At 38.7% G+C, this 18,162-nt stretch overlaps 1 long non-coding RNA gene across 1 annotated transcript; it reads left to right on the top strand.

Moving 5' to 3' along the window:
• Positions 1 to 15,558: 15,558 nt before the first annotated feature.
• On the top strand, positions 15,559 to 17,531 carry LOC107770199 (uncharacterized). Its single transcript, XR_001644555.2, has 2 exons — positions 15,559 to 16,001; positions 17,232 to 17,531. It is a non-coding gene; the product is annotated as an uncharacterized LOC107770199 (long non-coding RNA).
• The last annotated feature ends 631 nt before the right edge of the window (positions 17,532 to 18,162 follow it).

Genomic DNA, 18,162 nt, shown 5'->3' with positions numbered 1-18,162 from the left:
TATGAGGCATATTATAAGTGATGTAGGGTCTAAGAAGAGCCCCAAGGCTAAGTCAAGTTGAAAATTATATGATGGGATAAAGTTTCAAGTGAGTTCGCACAAGACCTAAATTCAAACGAGCATATATCTCATTATATGAAGTGTTATATGGTGTATTACCTATCTAACAAAAGTTCTATATGTCTATGTTCTAATGCTTCAAACAGTTTGTCATTTGGACACTCCTACAAGACGTTATGACCAAATTACCAAAGGCTAGCAGAAGGTGATTCTGCGGCCAATTCTGCGATCGCAAAAGTGGTTATGCGACCGCAAAACTGGTTGCAGACCTGGCCAGCGCAGCCCAGTTCTGGGCATCGATTTTGCGGTGCATTTTGCGACCCGCATACCTATTTTGCGGTCCATTATGCGACCGCAGACCTAATTTCGGAGGGTTAATTTTTCTATTTTTATAATCTGACCCCATTTTGATAAATAGCCTTTGGGGCATATTTTGGAGTATTTTTCTGAGGGTTTTAGAGAGAGGTAAGAGCATTGTAGAGAGATAATAAGGGAACATAACATTCTAATCATCCAATCTTCTAGAATCAAGGAAGCTAAACACAAAATCTTCATCTAAGAGGTAAGATTTAAATCCCTAGTCTTCAATTTCGAGTTTGAGGTAAAAGATTGGTGATTGGGAGTATGATTCTTGGGTGTAAGAGTATTATGTATATATGATTGGACCAATAAGGTTTTTGGGAAGAATGTTGAGCTCAAATAAATAAAGATTGAGTTGTAAAATGAAGGAAATCTTATAGAAGAAACTTGTAGACAAATTTGCATACCTAGTGTTTGATAAAATACTCAAATGAGCTCAAACCATGAATATCTTCCTAATTTGTGTTCAATTTTGGTATGTATCAAATAGATTGGGATTGCTAGAATTTTCGGAACGTTGTAGTAATTAAAGAAAAGCTCAAAGCGAGGTATGTTGGCTAAAGTACTCTCTTAGAATTGAATTCAATGATGTTCCCGTAAGTTTCAAGTATGATTGTCTCAAGTTCCTTATTCTATGTTCCGAGTTGTTCCCAATAAATTCGATTGTCCTGAATAAGCAAAGTGGCGAGAATTATTTATTCAAAACGTGTTCCGAATGTTCCTATCACATTACGTTATCTTTTGGGAATGTGTTCAAGAATGATATGTGTATATTAAAATGCTATGTCTTTGAGTTGTGTTTCAAATGAAGGTTATGATGCCAAATTATGTGAGAAAACTCAATATGCTTAAGATTCTTAATTGCTCATATGTGTACCTAAAGTCTTGATTGAAAATATCTTATTGTTGATAATCTATAAAGATGGTTGGAAGTGAAATAAGTGAATTGGGGATATAAAGTGTGGCCTACGTGCCAAGAGTGAAAATCATACTTATGGCCAATGGTGCCAATGAAATGAGATGATGTGAGAAAATTATGAAATGAGCATTAATTCAACTGTTCTAAAATTGATTTTGAAAATAAAACTGCCTAAAAGCTTATAAACTCAAGTGATGCCCATATGTGGTTGTTTTAGCTAATGCTAAGCTTTGTGAGTATTTTCAATGCGTTTAGCGTTCTTACATATTCGTGAGTGAAAATTGTGGATTGTCCTTTTTGGGGAAAAATATTTCAAGAATAAATGATGTATTACTTGTTTATGATTTTAACTTGTTCTTCGATTGCCAATCATTTTACTCCATTTCTTGGAAAGAAATCCATTGTGTTTAAAGCCTTCATTACTAATGAACCTAAAGTTGTGATTTCTGGAATATTCTATTTGTTGATAATTATGATGATGATCCATGAAAGGGAAGAAATGAAAGTGTGGAATATGAAATATGACCATTGTGCCATGAATGAAGAATCATATGTATCGCCAAGAGAGCCAATGAAATAATGATGTTGAAAGTTGTTGAAAGTGCTAATGAGGCTATATACGGTATGAAAGGTTATGAGGTAAATGCATTTGTATTGTTGTTTCCTTTGTAAGCAAATCAAAAATATTTTTAGGAGTATCGATAGTCATCGAGGATGGGTAGGTTGAAATAACCTAACCCCGAAACTATATGTGCCGGTGTAGGAGTGGATTGTAATTATTCCCTTTATTTGGGATGAGATTTATGTGATAAAATTATTCCCCTTAATTCGGATGAGATGATTGATAGAAAAGGATGATGTCGATCCATACGACATTGTGGTGAGATGGCCTAGCCGATCGGGTCGTGATCGGACACCATGCCACACATATGGTGGTGATTGTGCTGGAAATTGAAATTGAAATTGTGATTGTGGTTGATGTCTCGAATGAGACGGCCTAGCCGATCGGGTCGTGATCAGACTCCGTGCTAAAAATACGGTGGTATTGGTATTATAAACATTGGTATTGTGAACATTGGTATTCCGAACAGTGGTATATCGGTGCTAAAGATCTCCCAACCAAAAATAATATTATCATCATATTTTGATTATCACTTCACAGTGTTATCCTCATATTTTGGAAATTATTATGTTTTAACTTGGCATTTGAATATCACTGATTGTTGATTGTTGTTTCTATGGTTTCCCTTTCTTACACTGGTATTCTATTTTGAAACAGGACAGTTAGCTTTACATACTAGTACTATTCCATATGTACTAACGTCCCTTTTGCCGGGGGCGCATATTCAATGGATGCAGATGGTTCATCATCAGGCAGCTTTGGTCCTCGTTAGCAGTCACTCTCTATGGAAATGAAATGGGAGTTGCTAATGAAATCTTTTCAACGTTTGATTAATGGAGTACATATCCCTTTATTCATGGATGAGTTTGGGTAGAAGAAAATCTAACAGGCTTGCTCGGCCGGGTTCTCTCGGTTGAGTGCCGGTCGCGCTCCCCGAGTTTGGGGCGTCACACTAACTGTTTGTTGATGCTTCTTAGTTGACTATAATTATTAGATTGATAAATGATGCTTGACTCCATAATTTCATTTGAAGTAGCCCTAGAAGCCATGAGTAATTTCTATTAAAATTTGGTTATCTACCATAATTATGCAACGTTTTTATGATGCCAAAAGGGGGAAGACAGGTTGTGCTTTTTACTTTGGACTGTGATGTTTATAACTTAATGAACCTGGTCCTTGATGATTTGTGACTTTAAAATGAAAAGTGTTCTAACATTTTGTTGATGTTAAGATAAGTTGACACAGGGCCTATGCTTATGAAAAGCACATAGTTTCTCATCATAAAAAATGGGGAGTTTGTTAGCCCAAGTGAAGTTTGTTTTGATGATTGACAAAGGAACTCAAGCATAAACCAGGTACATGCATAGTGTACACAGACACAGGCAGATTCGAGCATAAGGGATGCACGTGAAGAAGATAAGCTTAAATTATTATATCTGATATCTCCTGATCGAAAAGGTTTTATAAATGATAAGGATAAGGACTCTTTACTAGAAAAGAACTTTATCCAAGATAAGAGAGGAGTTAGAAGTTGAAGATAACTAGAACTCTTCCGCCAAGGAAGAGTATAGCATTAGAACTCTAGTTATTCTTATTATACTAACTTTATATATTGCAGGATGTTTTCATTCTACAAGGATGCACAAACGCTGAAGTTAAACCTGAGTTGAGAGCAAAATTGCAAGGCATTTTGCAAACAATTCTTGTGTGATTCAAGTGTGGGAACCTGAAGCTATATGAACCAGATAGAAGAATCAGTTCCAAGTATCTGTCTTTTATTCTAGTTCAATTATAGTAGGGCTTTTCAAATTCTACCTTTCAGCTTTATCTAATGGCAATTGTATTAGGTACTCTAAGTATTCAAATTAGAGTTAACTTGAAGTTGTCACAACAGTTAGAGGTTGGTTGCCACAACGGGAATAAAGGTAAGCCTTAGGTTTACAAAGAGTTTTGTAAATGCTATTTTGGCTCAGTGATTTAGTGAAGTGTTGGGGAGACCTCTACTGAGTAATAGGTCGTGATTTTTTCACCTTTTGAGCGAGATGTTTTTCACGTAAAAATACTTGTGTTCTTTACTTTTTGCTTTTACTATTTTAGCAATAGTAGTATAAGGAACACTTGGAAGAACCAGTTCCTTCTATAATCAGTGCATGCAAAAATCGGATGCCACACAAATCACCTCCCCTCTTGTGTGGTATTGAAGTATAAAACATCATATCCCAACGTGCGATTTTCTACATGTTAAAATGTTTCAAAACTAACAAGGTTGTTGTGCGTGCAATCAAGACATGTTCGTTTTCAGGTGATTGGTTTTGTTGGTAAACTGGCTTCTCATCCCTATTTCACAAGATCCAAAGGAAAGGTTCTGATAGCCTCTGAAAGTAATCTACACATTATTAACCTTGAGGATAGCCCGGCGCCGGCTGTTTCACAACCTGAATCAACAACTATTGAAGATAATAAGATATTGCATCTCCGTATGTTGGAAATGTGTGACGCCTGGTCTAATGGTAGGGAACTGCCAAGTGCAATTCCTGAATTCCCTGAGTTGATCCCAAGGTCGGGTGGGGCCACCAACGTCCTTATGACTAACCCGTTTATCCCATGCAGGTACCCTACAATGTCATCCAACTTTCCCGGCATGCCTTATGTGGTTCACCCCTAGGCACTGATTTTCGGGGCACCTCCAGCATTGTTCTCCGCAGCGCCTGCCTTCACCGCGGCGTAACCAATTGTGCCTAGGCCATGTTTTGAACCCCCCAACATTAACCTTCCAAGGTCCCCAATTTTAGCATGATATGACTTACATCAACCAGGACTTGTACATCCAACATCCATAGTATGAGCTTCTAGTTGAACCAGAAAGAATAGTTAAAACTCCCGAGCAGGAAGAAATGGCTTGGAAAATAAAAAGCTTGGAGCAGAGTTTGAAGAACATGTATGGCCTGACTGGCCAAAAGAGTGTCTTCTACTCTTATTTGTGCATATATCCAAATGTTCATTTTCCAGCTGGTTTCAAAATGACAAAATTTGAAAACTACGACGGGCACGGAGACCTGATCGCCCATTTGGAAAGGTACTCCAATCAGCTAAGAAGGGCTGGTGGAAAAGAGGAACTTCTTATGGCATACTTCGGAGAAAGCCTGGTGGTAATCGCTTCTAAGTGGTACATGGACTAGGAAATCGCTCCCTGGCACGTGTGGTATAAACTTGCTAGATATTTTGTCCACCAATTTCAATACAACGTGGATATTGATCCAGAAAGAAATTCTCTATTAATTGGAAGAAGAAATCCATGGAAACTTTCTGTGAGTATGCTGTGAAGTGGCGCGAGTAAGGCGCCCATGTGAAGCCACCGATGGATGAGACAAAAATGGTCACGGTTTTCTTGCAAGCCCAAGAGGCTGTTATTTCTAGAACATGATGTCCGTCATGGAAAAACCATTTACTAAAGCCATAAATATTGGGAAAATGGTTGATAACGGGTTGAAAACAGGATGTATATTGAGTCAAGCCGCCCTTAAAACTACTTCACAAGGTATCCAAAATTGCTCGGGGGATCTGGCCAATCGCAAAAAGAGAGAAGAGGGAGCCATGATGGCTTCAAGCTCAAGGGGGTCTCGCCGATCATTTAACCATTCTTATATGGCACCACGAACCCCACAACATTACTACCCTCACCGTGGCGCCTCTTCCATATGCGGTGATGAATGAACAACCCTATACACACCACCAACAAAACTACAATCAAAATCGAGCTCCACCTCCTAGAAATAATCGTCCTTACCAAGCTCTATATAATCCTCGCCCACCACAAAATACACCCTAATATAATCCACACCCCCGAGATCCTCCCCGGAGAAACAATTTCACCCCTATTGGTGAATCTTACTCGAGTTTTCTCCAGAATTTAATCCAATTGGGTTTATTGTAACCTGTGGCTCCAAATCGGCCAAATCCCGAGTCTCTAACATATAGGGACGATGCTAGATGTTCATACCATTCAGGGGCAGGTAAGTCATGATACAGAAGATTTTTGGACCCTCAAGAGGGCAGTCGAAGATTCGATTAAAGTAAAAATAATTATGCTGAGGGACGAGAAGGTCCCCAATGTTACCAATTATCCATTGCCTGCTTACAGTAATGGGTCAGTTAGCGGTATGATCTGTGATGACAAAGAATTTGACCCGGCACTGAAGTTCATTATCGTCATTGCTAGTGCAGAGGCAAGACCTAAAGTAGCGGCAAAACTGGCCAAAACCGAAAAGAAAATAACTCTGGTTCCTCAGGCCGTTGAAACAAAAGCTGAGCCGGCACCTGCCAAGAATTTGGTTCTTTACGTTCTAAAAGCCCTAAGAAAACAACAACTTGTCCTCAACACTCCGAAGAAGTTTTATGAAATGAAAGTCACGTTGAATGTGCCAAGGTTGTATGTACCGAAGGGAAATCATATGGCGCGGGGGCCATTAATTTCACCAAGGCTGACTGAGTCTGTGGTTATTAGTCCCGCACCAGAGAGTCGCATGAAATATCCTACTACGGTCCCTTGTAATTATAGCAAGACAGTTGTCACTTACAGGGTGAAAGAAATAATGGGGGAAGTGAAAGAAATGACTCGGTCTGGGAGGTACTATACCCTGGACGAGCTAAGGAAATCCAAACAGAACAGGGACAAACAGATGCCACCCAAGAAACCCGTGAGCAATGAAAACTTCAGAGTACTTGATAGTTGACCAACTCCGGAAGACTCCCTCCCATATCTCACTCCTATATCTATTGTTGAGTTCATATGAACACCAAAATGTGCTCCTCAAAACTTCGAATGAAGTGTATTTCCTAGTTTAAACTACTATCGAACAATTGGAAATGATGGCCGAAAGATATTTTGAGGTCAATAACATCTGATTCAGCCGTGATGATTAGCCTACAAAGGAAGCTGCCCACAACAAAGCCCTCTACCTGACTGCTAAATTTGAGGGCTACTATATGAAAAAGGGTGATGCTAGATGGCAGGTCTGGAGTAGATATTTGTCCTCTCTCAATGTTCCAGAAAATGAAAATCGGTACAGAAAGAATTCGGGCCAACAATTTCTGTGTACGAGCTTTTGATAGGGTCAAGAGAGACAGAATCGGAGAAATTTATCTAATCTTAACTATTGGTCGGGTGGACTTTGAGGTCACTTTCCAAGTCTTGGACACGGAAACCTCGTACAATTTCCTTCTTGGTAGACCATGGATTCATGCTGCCGGAGCTATTCCTTCCACTCTCCACCAGATGGTCAAGTTTGAGTATGATAATCAAGAGGTCGTTATCCATAGAGAAGACGGGCAATCTATTTACCGGGACCCCTCAATCCCATGTCTTGAAGCCAGGGAAGGAAGTGAGCACATTATGTATCAAGCTTTTGAAATTGTGGTCGCTGATCAATTTGAAGAAGGGGCCCCACTACCACAACCTTGTTTGTCTAATGCTTCCATCATAGCTTTCACCCAAATGATAAGAAATGGGTACAAGCCAGGAAATGGGCTCAGAGCGTCTCTGCAGGGCACTACTGAGCCCATTTCTCCGGTTGTCAATGAGAAGTTTTTTGGGTTAGGTTTTCTGGGCTACAGAGGCTGACAGAACATGGGCTAACAACCGCAAAGAAAATGGGTGGGTCCTAATCTATTCCACATCTCGCCCGATCATTTTTCAAACAAAACTATGTGGAGGAAGAAGAAGAGGCCTTCACGACTGAACCAATTAATGATATTTGAGGAGTTTTGAAACAAATGCTAATGAGTCCCACATGATCCAGCCAGGGGAAGGCACGAGCTGTGATGAGGTGTAGTATATGGGACCAAATTTGAAGCTCCAAAACTGGGAGGCTACCATGTTCCTCGTCAGGCAGGAATCCCGGTAGTTCAGTCTTGCCATCTTTTCTACATTACGAGTTATTTCAGGGTGTAACTTGAATGCTTTACTTTAATGTCTTTTAATTCTGATGTAAACCCTCATATATTTCAATTCAATTAAAGGGAATCAACATTTCATCGTTCATAGATGTCTCTTTTCCTTTGTTCTGATCTTGCCATTTTCTTATGTTTTTCTTTTCAGTTCTAATAATGCGGATTTAAATAACATGACATGCTTGCGGACTTCATGCTCAGATCCTAAAATGTTGTCTAACTTTGAAATAATGAATCAAGAACCAGAATATGATAAAGATGAGGCTTTTAGGGAAATAAATTGAGAATTGGAACAATTTGAGAATAAGCCTAAGTCATACTTAAATAAAATCGAGCTAGTTAATTTGATCTATTCAGAAGAGATCCGAGAAACCAAGATAAGCATTCACGCTGATGAGAAAACTAGAGATGACTTGATCTAATTTTTGTTAGAATTTAAAGACGTGTTTGCATAGTCTTATGATGATATGCCAGGGTTGAGTCTTGATTCGGTGGTACACAAACTGCCTACCTATCCCCGGCTATCCCTATGTCAGCAAGAAACAAAGAAAGTTCAAAACTGACATCAGTGACAAGATTAAGGAAGAAGTCACGAAACAATTGAAAGATGGTGTGATCCGAGTGGTCCGATACACCACGTGGTTGGCCAATGTGGTTCCAGTCCTAAAGAAAGACGGGAAGACCTGGGTTTGTGTTGATTATCGAGATTTTAACAAGACAAGTCCCAAGGACAACTTTCCATTGCCAAATATCCATATTTTTGTTGATAATTGTGCTAAACACGAGATACAGTATTACGTGGATTGTTATGCTGGTTATCACCAAGTTCTGATGGATGAAGAAGATGCAGAAAAGACCTCTTTCACTACACCTTGGGGAACTTACTATTACAGGGTCATGCCATTTGGTCTGAAAAACGTCGGGGCAACCTATATGAGAGTTATGTCTGCCATCTTCCATGACATGATGCATCAGGAGATTGAGGTATATGTGGATGATGTGATCATTAAATCCAGAATGCAAGAAGACCATATGCGAGATCTGAGGAAGTTCTTTGAGCGTCTGTGCAGGTACGACTTAAAATTAAACCCACCTAAATATGCATTTGGGGTTCTATTTGGGAAACTCCTGGGGTTTATAGTCAGTCGGAGGGGTGTCGAATTAGATTCGACAAAGATAAAGTCTATTCGGGATTTGCCACCTTTGAAAAGCAAGAAGGAGGTCATGAGTCTGCTAGGGAGACTGAATTACATCAGCAGATTCATCGCTCAACTTACCACCACTTGTGAGCCTATATTCAAAATGGTGAAGAAAGACGCGGCAATCAAATGGACAGATGAGTGTCAAGAAATGTTTGATAAAATCAAAGAGTATCTATCAAATCCACCGGTGTTGGTTCCACCCGAGCCTGGAAGACCTTTGTTCTTGTATTTGTTACTCATGGAAAATTCTTTTGGCTGTGTCATGGAGTAATACGATGTAATGGGGAAGAGAGAACAAGCCAAATGTTATCTGAGCAAGAAGTTCACCAGTTATGAAGCCAAGTACACTTTATCGGAAAGAACTTGTTGAGCCCTAACTTGGGTCACCCAAAAGCTCAGACATTACTTGTTGGCTTAAACAACATATCTCATAACCAGGATGGATACTTTGAAGTATATATATTCCAGAAGCCAATGCCCACTGGACAGTTAGCAAAATGTCAGATCCTGCTCACCAAGTTTGACATTGTCTATGTCACTCGCATGGCGATGAAAGCTCAAGCCTTGGCAGATCATCTAGCTGAGAACCTGATCGATGACAAATACCAACCATTGAGCACTTATTTTCCATACGAGGAAGTAAACTCGATTGAAGTGATTCGAGAGAACATCAATGCCTGGAAAATGTTCTTTGATAGAGCTGTAAATACCAAAGGCATAGGGATTGGGGAAATTCTAATTTTGCCCACAGGTCAGCACTATCCGGCCACAGCCCGACTTCGGTTTTTTTGTACAAAAAATACTACCGAATACAAAGCTACATCATGGGCATGAATATGGCGGTTGATCTAGATTTACATGAGTTATTAATCATTGGGGGTTCAGATTTAATCATTCGGCAAGCCCAAGGTGAATGGGAAACTCGAGACATCAAACTCATCACGTACATGCAATATATTCAAGATCTCAGTAAACAGTTTATGTCTGTCGATTTCAAGTATATTCCCTGATTCCATAGTGAGCTAGCAGATGCACTAGATACTTTGGCCTCAATGTTGTCGTGTACGGGTAATGTTCATATTGACCTGCTGGAAATTCAAGTTTGAGAAAGGCACGACTATTGTAGCGTAATTGAAATGGAGCCATATGGTGAGACATAGTGTCATGATATCAAAAGATTCTTGAAAATAAAAGAATATCCCGACCAGGCTAGTGGAGATCAAAAGAGAACTATCAGAAGGCTTGCAAGCAATATCTTTTTGAGTGGAGAGATCTTGTACAAAAGAACTCCAGATCTGAATATGTTGAGGTGCGTAGATTCTCGAGAAGCTGAAAGGATCATGAACGAAGTGCATTCGGGGGTATGTGGGACTCACATGAGCGGGTATGTCCTTGCAAAGAAAATCCTTCGAGCAGATTATTATTGGATGACCAAGGAAAAAGACTGTTTTAGTTTTGCACAGAAATACCACCAGTGTCAGATACACAGTGACCTGATTCATGCACTGCCTTCAGAGTTACATCCTATGTCAGCGCCTTAGCCGTTTGTTGCCTGGGGCATGAATGTTATTATGCCAATCGATCCAAAAGCTTCAAATGGGCACAGATTCATCTTGGTTGCCATTGATTATTTCATAAAGTAGGTCGAAGCAATCACTTTCAAAGTCGTCACTAAGAAGGCAGTGGTGGACTTCGTGCATTCCAACATTATTTGTCATTTTGATATTCCTAAAACTATCATTACGGACAATGCTGCAAATTTGAACAGCCACTTGATGAGGGAGGTATGTGAATAATTTAAAATTATGCATCATAATTCTACCCTTATCGGCCCAAAGCTAATGCCGTCGTTGAAGCGGAAAATAAGAACATCAAGAAGATCCTCAGGAAAATGGTTCAAGGTTCCAGACAATGGCATGAAAAGTTGCCTTTTGCACTATTGGGATATCACACAACCGTGCGCACATCAGTTGGGGCCATTGGGGCCACTCCCTACTTATTGGTTTATGGCACTGAAGCCATGATACCCCCAGAAGTTGAGATTCCCTCTCTTCGGATTATTCTTGAAGCTGATCGAGGATGATGAATGGGTCAAAACTAGGTTGGAAAAATTAACTATGATTCATGAAAAGCGAATGGCCACAATTTTCCATAGGCAGTTGTATCAACAAAGAATGTCCCGTGCCTATAATAAGAAAGTGCGCCCCAAGAAATGTGAAGTGGGAAAACTCGTTCTGAGACGTATTCTCACGCATCATGAAGAAGCTAAAGGAAATTTTGCTGCGAATTGGAAAGGTCCATACATCGTAACAAGAGTGCTACCCAATGGAGCGTTGTATTTGGGATACATCGAAGGAAATGTCCCTGAGATAGCTATCAATGCAGATGCGGTTAAAAGGTATTATGTTTAACACTTTACCAGCTTTAACATTCTCTGTTTTGGATGACGAAGGATTTCTTTCTCGCTACCCAAATACTATTAACCCTTTGCAAACCCTTTGATCCGGTTCCCTTTCTTTGATTACCCTCTTTGGAACCTAAAAGTTATTATTGAAAAACAAACAAAAAGAAAATCAAAAACAAAGTTCACGTAATTGAACTACGTTCGAGTTGATTCCGAAAGGATACGTAGGCAGCCTCTCTCTGCGGTTTATCCATACCAAAACAAAAATTCACATTCCCCAAAAAGTGAAAATCGGGGCCGTTGTTACAATGGTTCGGCGATGGTTTCGCCTGAAATGTTTCAAAAGTTGTAATTTAACACAAATTGTTTTTACCCAAATACTTTTCAAGTCCTTCCGATCAATCGACAAAGATGTTCAAAATTGGAGGATACAGTTACTTGGATCTGATGCAACTAAAATAAGAGAAATAAAATGAGAGAGTCTTATTGGTAAAAACCCTTACAGGCACCGTAAGGCGATGGTGAGTAATGAAACTAAAATGAGAGTGTCTTGTTAGTGAAAACTCGAAAATAGCACTATAAGGCGATGGTGAGAAGAGAAATGAGAGAGGTCAACTGGTGAAAACCCACAAAGAGCGCCACTGATAGAAAAGAGGATCCTCACTGCCATTGGCATCGACACAGTCATGTGCAAGGTTTCTCAGTTTTGAGGCAAAAGTTGTGATGAATTTATGAGAGTCGGACGGTGTACATAGATCATGCATCCAATCCAAAAAGCATGTCATGTTCATTGAAGTTCGCATGTACTCCAGATAAGTCCTTCTTTCCTTTCCGCGAAAGGGATACCTCTTGGTTAAACTCATTCTCCATTCCATTGTTTGTTTTCCTTTGAATCCATTTCGTACTAACTTTGTTCCAAAAACTAAGACAAAGATGAGATGGCAAGACTGATTTACAGGGCTTTCATTGACACAATCTGATATTCAAAAGGCACCCAGCCTCGGCAGGGGCATCAAATCGACCTCGTGTGGCCATGGTGGCTGATGCTTCGAAATTGAAAACTCTTGAAAGAAGAACATCAAATTGAAGGCTACAAGAGCAAAATGAAGTTGAAAAGGTTGAGTCCCACGTGGCTAATCGTCTTGTCAAGGTTTGAAAAGCCAAGGGTTCCCCAATTCTCTTAAATTAAAATTAGAAGAAAGAAGTCAGAAGTGAAAGGCCTATAAAGGCAAAATAAAGTTAAAAAAGGTTAAGTCCCACGCGACCAACCGTCATGGAAAAGTTTGGAAAAGCCAAAGGTTCTCCGGAGCCAGAAGTGCAATCGGTATTCAGGAAACAACCAGTTGTAGTTAAAATTATAATCAAAGAAGCCGGGCTGAGATCAAGTGACTGAAATACTCAAGGCCACAATACCAACCACCATTTCAAACAAACAATTGTTCTTTGTTTGAAAAACAGGAAACAAGTGCAATCTAAAAGAAACCTTGCAAGAAGCAGGTGCAACCAAAAAGAAACTACGGAGGGGCTAGAAACAGCTCCGCATCAGTAACATGTCCGAAAAGGGAAGTCTTCTCCAATTCTTTCCTGCATTTTACTCATTCTCTAAATAAAAGAAGAAAGAAAAAAAAATATTTTTTTTTCAAATCATGGTAGTACAGGGTACACCAACCCCTAGCTGCATTTTCCAACTTAGCGTACACCAATCCTTAGTTGATGATATCTTTCTTAGACATAGGGTACATCTCTCCCTAGTCTCATTACGAGCATAGGGTACACAAATCTCTAGTTGTGTTTTCCAACATAGGGTACACCACTCCCTAGTTGAGTTGATCTAAATACAGGGTACACCACTCTCTCATATCCTTCTTAGACATAGGGTACACCACTCCCTAGTCTCATTTTCAGTATATGGCACACCAATCCCTAGCTGTGTTTTACAACATAGGGTACACCACTCCCTAGTTTAGTTGATCTTGAATGCAAGGTACACCATTCCCTGATATCTTTATTGATAGAACTGAACCGCGGGGTACACCACTCCCTAATATCATTCCAGACATAGAGTACACCACTCCCTAGTATCCTTACCAATATAGGGTACACCAATCCCTAGCTGTGTTTTCCAATGTAGGGTACACCACTCTCTAGTTTATGATATCTCAGACATAGGGTACATCACTCCCTAGTCTCCTTACCAGTATATGGTACACCAACCCGTAGCTGTGTTTTTCCAACATAGGGTACACCACTCTCTAGTTGATGATATTTTAGACTTATGGTACACCACTCCCTAGTCTCATTACCAGTATAGGGTACACCAATCCCTAGTTGTATTTTCCAATATAGGACACACCACTCCCTAGTTGATTGAGCTTAAATGCAGGGTACACCACTCCCTGATATCATTACCAATTGATCTTAAACGCAGGGCGCCATCCCCTGATTACATTTTCTTACCAGTATAGGGTACACCAATCCCTAGCTGTGTTCTCCAACAAAGGGTACACCACTCCCTAGTTGATTTGATCTTAAATGCAGGGTACACCACTCCCTGAAATCATTGTTAATATAGGGTACGTCATTCCCTAGCCGCATTCTCCCAACATAAGGTACACCAATCCTAAGTTGAGACACCGCTTAGATCATCAGAGTACACCATGCCAAAGAATCATGTTTTCTCAAGGTACACTATTACTGACATTTTATTGCTTTCAATAATTGAGTAGTTTATAATTTTTGCTACAAATAACTCACGAAAGTTTCCTAGTGAAAATTGGGGCAGAAATATTTTTGTTTATTTGTTTGTTTTTTGTGTCTGAGCAAGTTTTACCTCGAGGCACAGGTCCTAGAGGACCAAAACGAGAAGTATAAATCCTGAAATAAAGAAAAGAAAAGGAGAAGGAAGTGAATCCAAAATGCAAAAGCGTTGAAAAGTTGTGGACTGCTCAAGACATGACTGAAGTCACGAGCATTGCATTTTCCATTTTTTATCAGAAGAAGCCATAGAAGAATGAACCAGCACCTATAGCTAGCAAGCATCAAGGTTCAGATCAGAGTTTGCGTGAAGACCAGTCAACACTCAAGATCAAGCTTCAAAAGACTTATAGATAGGAATCATGTAACTTATAGCTAATAAACTTGTTTAGTTTCTTTAATTTTGATTTTTGGTGTAATAAGGAGTTCAACAAGCAGCAATAGTAGTGAAATCACAGCTTTTTGATAGTCCCAGCTACCAAACTTTCTAGAACTACACTGACCTGATTCCTTTATAGCCAAGGATATGTAGGCAACCTCCAAAGCAAGGTTCGGTAAAAAAATTTCAAAAAAAAAAAAAAGAAGCTTCCTATGGAGTTTGAATGGGCAAAAATTGTTCATAATTGCTCACTTTATTTTTGTCAGAAAACTCTTCATGTTCTCGAGCAAAGAGGGGCAGTTGTGAGAACCTAATTTTTGCCTCAAACTTAAATCACTCCTAAAAAAACCAAAACGAAAAATAGAATTTAAATTTTTTTAGTTATTTTTTGAATTCTATAGAATTTCTAAAGATTTATTTCTCGTTTGTTTGTTTGCATTTTTAGATTAATTGCATTATTAGGAGCATATTAAGTCATAGAAACTACCAAAAATACTTTTATTTCATTCATGTCATTCTAGTTACACTTTAGGATTTAATTACATGTTGGGTGCATTTGTCAAATAAAAGTCCTAAAAAAACATGAATTGCATTTTTGCATTTTAGGTTTAAATTAGTTAGCTTTTTTTTTAGTGGTGATTTAGTTAGTTGAACAATTAGAAAATTGGGTTTAGGCTAATTTTTCAAAGAGTAGTTCTAACTAGGGTGGTTACTTATATAATTTAAAACAAGGAACAAAATGGATGCCTGATATTCAATGGAATTGGGCCAAAAAAGGTGACCCAATTGCTTAAACTCGTCTGCCCCAAGCCCCATACCTAGCCCAAAGGCTTTTCCCACCAGACATCCCAATCGACGCCATTTTGACCCCATTTGATCTCCACCCTCCATTCCATATGATCCAACGGCCCGGAACTGATCATCTACTTTTCTTTTAACTGTCCGAAACCCCCTCCCTAACCCTAGAAACCCCCTCACTCTTTATCTCTCTCACTCTCTGCCTCGCCGCCCCCAGAATCGTGCAACAACGGCGGTCAACCTCCAAACTCCCCCAAATTATCACCTTATAGCCTCCAACATCGCTTTAATCCAAATCCACCATCAATTCTCCCAAAAGCGCCACCAAATTCAATAAATTTTTTATCTGAAGTCTCAGGAATCCTTTCTTCCGTTGCTTGATCGATTCGTCTAGTTCACACTCAAAACTTACATCAATGGAATGCTTTTAACAAGAGCTATCAATTGATGTAAGGTTTAGTCCGATTATTGATGGCCGAGTTTTGGTCAACTGGTTGTTGACCGGCCAGAGTCTTCCGGAAATCTTTTATATCGCTTCCTTTGAGCTTAATTAGGTAATCCCCACTCCTTGACTTTTTGATTAATAATTCCTCTTCTTTTACACTGAACTTTTTAGTTGTTCTTTCATATGTTTATCATGTTAGGACTTAATCACCATTAACTCTGTATTTGCATGATTTAGAGTAGTGTTTAATTGTAAGTTTAAATTAGTTCATTAGTATTTTTTTTAAGTTCAACTGATTTTTGTTTGGAATGTTTTCGTTTGGTTATGTTACTGCTACTTCCGTTTGAGTTGGTATTGCTTTTGTTTGGTTGGGGTCTGTCTTGTTTGACAGGCAGACCCATTAGGTTGAAGTTCAGTAGATGAGTTTAGGTATGGGCCCGGTGGTCAAATGGCCCAAGTCTTTAAGTATTGGTAAGGTAAAAGAAGAGATAATATTAAAGTGGTAAAATACAAAAAATAAGAGGTTAGTTTAGGAAATTAACATGTAGAATCTTTTCTGATTAACAACATAAATATTCTAGAAGAGAGTAGTAGGGACTAAAATGCAATAAGACAAAGAAAATTAGGTCAAATTTGGGGCTTCTGAGAAAATACAGAAAGATAAGGGATTAAAAAGAAAAAATATATATATGAATGAAACAATTGTACCAAAATCTGTTATTAGAAAGTTGCCTTTCCCCTATTTTTAGGGCTGACACAATTTTGGATTCTCTCAAAAACTCACTCTCACTCTGCATTTTCACACACACACATACACCACAATACTAATTTTCATCTACATTCATCCTCACTAATTCTCTCACAGAAAACACTTTGAAATTCGAAATTAGATCTAGAAAAATCAAAGGAAAAAAGATTTTGAATTTATTTGCACTGTTTCATTAGTTTCTGAGTTCTCGTTGGATTTTTGGGAGTGGATTTAAAGTTGTTTTTGCTGTTTATGCTGCTGCGTCTGCTGTTTTTTAGCTTGGCTTCATCTTTAGCCTTTTGCTCTTCACTGGGACTGATTCTTTTATTTCTTCCTGCGATTAGCTGTTACTTCCTTCCAACTTCAGAGATTTATTTTCTATTTTGTTTGGTTCTGCTATAATCAGGTACTACTTCTGGTTTGAATAATGTAAACACTACATTTGATTGAATGAGGATTATGTGAATCTCTCTTTGTTTCAAATTCTGCAAGTTATGTAGACATTCATCTTATTTAAATGTTGTAATGTTATTCTAGTATGTTTTAAAATTATCAATCGGACATGATGTTCCTCTTTTCTTCCTTGTCTAGAAAATGGAATTGAATATTCACTCACCTTATTTACGTGGCATGAGTTCAAATGATAGAATTTTGTTGAGAAGCATATACGAGAAATGGAGCTTCAAGAATGCTCACAGGATATTGCTAATCTATTACGTGCCGATTTAAAACTAAGGGAGATTTTCTATAAGTACTTATTCCATTTCCTATTCTCGTTCAAGTTGTGTAAATTTTATCAAAAGTTGATTATTATAAGTTTGGAGTTTATGTATTTATTAAATTGGTGATATAAATTTAAATATTGAATAATATGAATTCATGCTTAGACTAGTGTGAATGTCTTCCTTTCCTTTCAATTGTATGTGAAAATCGTTAGCTTGAAACTATTGTATTGCTGTTTTTAGAGGTTATTGGGCCTGAATAGTCAGCACAGCAAGTCTGATAATTAAAATGGAGTCACGAAGGCTCTTGACCTCTAATTCAGTACAATTGTGGGCTCTTTCAAATAGCCTATGGCATTGTTTTGATTCTTAAAAAGTTTAGAGACAGTTTGGGCCTTTACCTGAGGCCCATTTTCACACTCACATGTGACGTGTTAGAGGTCCATTTTGAGGGGCATTTGCATCTATACCTAGTTTTTGGGTCAACTTTTAACTTATACCCGCTTTGCAAAAATAATTGCAAGCGTAACCACATTTTGGGTAACTTCAGACATACGGGCCTGAAGTAGCAAAAATTTATGTCTGAAATTTGAACTTCAGAATGTTTTGCCTGAAGTGTAGAAAAAATTCAGATATTTTTGCCTGAAGTTTGGCCTAACTTGCAAAGGTAATCATGCAAATTTCAGTTCATAGTGCAATGGCAAATTTCAGCTCAATAAAACTACAGCATATTTTGGCTGAAGTTGTTGTTTTGTAATTGCTGAACTTCAGTATTCTAGGATCTGAAGTTTATTTTGTAA

Source organism: Nicotiana tabacum, chromosome 19, assembly GCF_000715075.1.
Source record: "Nicotiana tabacum cultivar K326 chromosome 19, ASM71507v2, whole genome shotgun sequence".
In the NCBI taxonomy this organism is placed as follows: domain Eukaryota; kingdom Viridiplantae; phylum Streptophyta; class Magnoliopsida; order Solanales; family Solanaceae; genus Nicotiana; species Nicotiana tabacum.
The sequence above is the reverse complement of the archived record's forward strand: the minus strand, read 5'-3'. Positions and strand labels throughout refer to the sequence as shown.